Here is a 6,000-nt window from a genome sequence, read left to right as displayed (position 1 = left end):
AACGGTAGAGTTAGAACTTTGCGTTTTTTGCTTTGTGATATAGTTGGAACTTCCCCAGTCTTTCATCATTCTAATGTTGCCAAAATGAGTATTTTTGGGAAGATATACATTTTTATCAGTAAAGCTGACCCTCATGAAATACTCTTTAAATCCTACAGTTGTGTTTTCCCAGAGCAAACCCTCTTAAAATATACTGCCCACCAGTACGGATGACGTGATTCCTGCACCTTGTAATCCTCAATGGCTTATGTGACATTCCCTATAGACTGATTTACATACTTGTATGATTCATTGTCTCTGTATAATGTGTGTGTGATGTAAAGTACTGTGACACCCTACACTGATATGAGTAGCGCTATACAACAAATGAAATGCATTTGAGGGAAGGGCTACGGAGAGATGAGTGGCGCTGGAGGAGGGTGGTAGTGAAGGAGTCTGAGGAGGAGGTCATGAGGGGGAGGGGCTACGGAGAGATGAGGGGCTTTGTTGGAGGGTGGCAGTGAGGGAGTTTGAGAAGGTGGTCAATGAGGGGGGCTACGGAGAGATGAGGGGCACTGTTGGAAGGTGGTTATAAAGGTATTTACGGAGAAAGAGGTAATTGGTGTGGCACCAAAAAAGACTTTTGCATCAGCGATAAAGCCGACCCTGTCATGGCCTTTCTGTTGTTGTTTATTTATTTAGCAGCCGGGTCATAAGGGCTACTGTGGAACATACTTTAAAGTGCGTACCAGTTATATTTACTGCTACATTCAATATTTTAAGTTTGAAGGTGACCTTACTAGTGGTTTTTAGCCGGAAAAATGAAAGTGGAGCCCAATGGTGCCTGACATGGGGCTGGGGCCCAAGGTTAGCTGTGAGATAAAGTGCACTGGAGAGGAGTAGTGGATAATCAAACCTGTAAGGGAGTGTGTTGTAGAGTCTGGGGTCAGGTCGAGGTAGTAATGAAGACGGATTCTCCGTGAAGGCTCGCACAGAGAGAGCCCGAGAAGTGTCACTTGCCTGATCCTCCCACCTCAGAAACCTCCTCTTCCCATCAAAGGAACATTACATGGAAAAAACATTTTTTAAGAGTGATCATATATAGAAAGAGGTTTGGAAAAGAGTGCGTCTTACTGGGCCTTGTAAGACTAAAAAGTGATAAAGGCGGGCTCTGAAGCAGGCCTGCCCAGACATATATGCGACAAATCGAGCCCGCAGTGGCCCACCCAAATGCACCCTTGGCCCGCCCAAATACAAATTCATGGAGCCGGGCCTGTTTGTAGGCATTCTCTGTCTATTGTTCCTTTTTGACATCATTTCAATTCAAAAGAATCGAATGGAGGAAACTTTTAAAATAGGTAGAATCCGCCTGCAGCCTGGGGGGGGGGGGGGCAGATGAAACACTCATCAATGCAAATGTTTCCATATTTATTCATGCCCAATGTAAACAAGTTATGAATCAAACTATGCACCCATATTTACACCGGGTGTAAAAGTGTGCACTGATGGGGTCAGGGTGCAGTTTAATGTCCTCCTGTGTTCCTTTCATACATGTAAAAGTGTGCACTGATGGGGTCAGGGTGCAGTTTAATATCCTCCTGTGTTCCTTTCATACATGTAAAAGTGTGCACTGATGGGGTCAGGGTGCAGTTTAATATCCCCCTGTGTTCCTTTCATACATGTAAAAGTGTGCACTGATGGGGTCAGGGTGCAGTGTCATATCCTCCTGTGTTCCTTTCATACAAGTAAAAGTGTGCACTGATGGGGTCAGGGTGCAGTTTCATATCCTCCTGTGTTCCTTTCATACATGTAAAAGTGTGCACTGATGGGGTCAGGGTGCAGTTTAATGTCCTCCTGTGTTCCTTTCATACATGTAAAAGTGTGCACTGATGGGGTCAGGGTGCAGTTTAATATCCTCCTGTGATCCTTTCATACATGTAAAAGTGTGCACTGATGGGGTCAGGGTGCAGTTTAATATCTTCCTGTGTTCCTTTCATACATGTAAAAGTGTGCACTGATAAGGTCAGGGTGTAAATGTAAATGTAATGTAAATTGATACTTGTATAGCGCACTACTCACCCGCAAGGGTCTCAAGGCGCTTGTACGAATACCGCTGTGGAACCCATCCTGGCTTTCCCTGTGAGGCGTCCACTCCTGGGCACCCCCAAGGTGGAGGCCAAGCATCCTTAGCGTTGTGGGGGCCGTTGTGGAGATTAAGCAAGCTATTGCCCAGAGTTGCAGAGTGGGACTCCATGATTGGAATAGGCACTGAGGCAAGAATGATCAGGTCCGTGGAATTTTGAGCCCAAGACCCACCGAGGCGGGGAATTGAACCCTGGTCCCAAGCTAGACCTCTGCATCAGGGTCTGCCGCTCTAACCATTGAGCCGCACTTCTCCACTTCACTCCAGGGTGCAGTTTCATATCCTCCCATGTTCCTTTCATACATGTAAAAGTGTGCACTAATAGGGTCAGGGTGCAGTTTCATATCCTCCTGTGTTCCCTTCATACATGTAAAAGTGTGCACTGATGGGGTCAAGGTGCAGTTTAATATCCTCCTGTGTTCCTCTCATACAAGTAAAAGTGTGCACTGATGGGTCAGGGTGCAGTTTATTATCCTCCTGTGTTCCTTTCATACATGTAAAAGTGTGCACTAATGGGGTCAGGGTGCAGTTTAATATCCTCCTGTGTTCCTTTCATACATGTCAGCTTTCGGCTGCCCTGTCTTGTTATTCTGAGTCAAGTGTTAAAAGGGGGGCCTGGTCCCTAGTTTGGGGGCCCAGAGTACGGAGGCCCCAGGGCTTGGAGGTAAACACCCCTCCTTGATACAACTGATTGCCCTCTGACCCCTCAGACTGCATTCCTGTCAGGCCTCTTTTATAGAGGAGGTGGTACTGACGTTGAGACGATGGTGGCCGAGGGGCAAAGGTATGACAACGGCTCAGCATTTCAACCCAGTCTCCTCCTATTATCATATTTGTGACACCCACAGCATGTAAGAGCTCTTATGGGTCAGAGGGGACCTCCCTCTTGTCAACTTCGGTCTTTAAACAGATCCTATTACAAGGACCAGCCCCTGAACTTTAAGACCAGCCCCTGGGCCCCCCTGGGGTCTGAGTGTGTTTCACAGACAGGGACTCGCTGACGTTGGTGACCCGCAGTGACTGAATGACCTTTCTAACATCACAGCCCAGAAACATAAAATGTAACATCTGCTGAAGTTTGGCATTTATATAACTAGATAACATAACCCCATTATTAACTTTTGGATCCCATGGTGAATACCATTTTTAAATTAAAATGCATGAACCGTACGTAATGCTACAAAGAGCATTCAAACCTAAACATCAACTCTTAAGACACCATAACAAATGTTACTGAGGATCTACAACAATAATGTATCCAAAAGTTAACACGAAATACTATTGGCAGCCAGCGTATCAGTTGTGTCCAGCAGCACGCGTTGAACACCATCCGACATGTGAAGGGTATAGAGTGAACGGTCTTAGATAGTTTATTAATTCGTAAGGAGTTTCGTTCAATTTGCCCAGTCGCGTTGTATTTCACCAGCACATCCACGTTACCCATAGGGTGTACACGCCCTCTGAACCTCCCTTTCCTATACTGCCAACTCTGAAGTGATCCTTTAGACATTACACCGTCTGGGCCCCAGTCCTAGCTTGTGCCGGAACGAGACCCTAGTAGAGCAATGAAGCGTTGAAACGCCAGCGGTGTGCCTTGCTACCCTCCCTTCTCTATCCACTATTATGCTCACTTTAACTGCCGATCTGTGTTCCCCCGCCCCGTGGGCACATTGCTCGTGCCATTGTCCTAAATGCCCTCACACACTCTTCCTGGTTACAATGCTTCGGATTTTAATTTTCGCTCATCGCGCTCTTCCTCGCCGATGCCAGGACTGGGACCTTCACTCTCTCGACTTGTTCTGTAGCCATATGTATCCCTGTTGTGCTGACCTTTGCCTCCTTATTCGACTACTCCTGGCCGCCACTACGCCAAGCTCCCTGCACCCTTCACCCTCTCCTCCCCCAGCCCCCTTATCTGCCGCTCCCTGCCATGCCTGGTGGAGCAGGCTCCGCCCCCCCCCTCTACCCCAAATCGCCTTACCATTGGCGGCCCTCCCTGCTCTCCTCATCTTACAAATTCCTTTCCTTTGCTGATTCCCTCCCTCCTGTCACTAACCCCCTATGCTGTGTCATCCCTGTCTGCCTGCGTTGGAGCCCCATCCCGCCCCCTACCTTGTGGCGCCCTTACCGTCCCCCCGCCCCCTGTTCCTTTTGCACCCTGCCCCCCCTCTCCCCCAACCCCCCCCCCCCGCAGCCCAAACCCACCTGAATTTCATATCATTATCCCTCCATGGCAAAGTGAAACTTTTTCTCGTTCACTCTGCTAGGACCCCCCAAAGGCGACCAAGTTCCATGCTACACAATCTATGCCTAATTCCTGCAGTATACCTTTAGTGCCTATTCGCCACGCGTGCCAAGCAAACGATATGCTGATGCTACACATGTATAGCTCTTCTTAATTCTGCTCCCTTTGCATCGGAGGCCTATTCTCCGAATGGCGCCTAACTGTACGTCTCTCGCCCGCGCCCATAACCCTATCTTCCTACATTCTTTCTCCTGGACGGCCCTCTCCCCCAACCCCATTCATCCCTCCTTTACCCCGCAATCCGACCCCCATTATGCCTCCTCCATGGCTACCCGCTTGGCGCCCTTTTTCGATATCCCTGCATGTACGTTCTTGCGCATCCCATAGTCACTCCGCACCTTCCTTATCTACCTTCCGGTTATTATATTTAAGAGTTGGCATCGCCCTCCTAATCAAATGACGTTCCCTCAACGTGTAGCCGCAACCAAGACCATCCCGATCCCTTTAAACCGCACTTAACGTCTAGACGTAGACCTTCCCCCTCCTGACTTATGTCCACCGATCCGTCTTTCCAACCTGCCTCCCAGCATTACTTCCCTTGACCCCGCAGTCCGGGACCCCACCGCCACCCGCCCTGCGCCCATCCACCTCTTGTCACCTCCCGATAGTTAGTGAGAGAGTGTTAGATTTAGTTAGTGAGAGTGAGAGAGTTAGTGAGTGAGTTATTGAGAGTGAGTTAGTTATGATCACCAATTATAAGTGAAATGGAAATGTCAGAATTTCATTGCTCCGGTTTACTCCCCCCAGGAGTAAAGAAAAAAAACAACTCCACTAACCCATGTCATACACTAACTACAGGCAGCCAGTAAAGCTGTACTGGGCCACACAGGCGTGAAGCACCCTCTACAGGGACAGGTTACAGACGGTAAATTCTCTACTCTGTCCACCCAACGGCAAGGACAGGATACAGCATCCATGGCAGAGTCTACTCAGGACAGAGGTGAGGGACCCGAAGGCATGCACTAAATACAGCAATTTGTTAACATGCTTTGTAAGGTCCACCCCGGAGCAGCTCCCCTAGCAGGGGTGGATAGCAGAGCCTGCTCTGGGAGGAGTAAAGTTTAATAGATGACTGACTGAGAAGAGGGGTGCAGAGAAGGATCTGGTTTATTCCAAGCCCCATCCAGTGAAGATGTAGTGGCAAGAAGAGGAATTTGCCTTTCTGCCCTGCAACGGACACCAGAGCTCGATGCCCTGGCAGTGGGGGGCAGGTAGGGGCAGTGCAAGGATTTCAGTGGCGCAGGCGCGTAGTGCAAACAGTATGCATGGGAGGGGGTGGGCCAGGTGGATAGAAGGGACACCAGCAGGTAGCTACAAGGCCTTCGGCACCCCCACCACTCAAAAGCAGCCGGTGTGGAAGGAAAAAGCAGGATGCGCCGCACAGCACACACGGACTACAACTCCCACTCCACTCAAAAGCAGCCGGTGTGAAAGGAAAGCGGAGAGGAGAGCATTAGCGAGCGGGCATCCACCCGGACGGAAAGAAGAGCGACTATTGGCAATTTTAATCTCCACTCCGGGCAGGAACCCTGACAATTCCTGACAAACCGTTCTTGGGCTGGTGCAGGCTGTG

The sequence above is a fragment of the Lissotriton helveticus genome, chromosome 1_2, assembly GCF_964261635.1.
Source record: "Lissotriton helveticus chromosome 1_2, aLisHel1.1, whole genome shotgun sequence".
NCBI classification, from domain to species: domain Eukaryota; kingdom Metazoa; phylum Chordata; class Amphibia; order Caudata; family Salamandridae; genus Lissotriton; species Lissotriton helveticus.
This window is presented reverse-complemented; position numbering follows the sequence as displayed.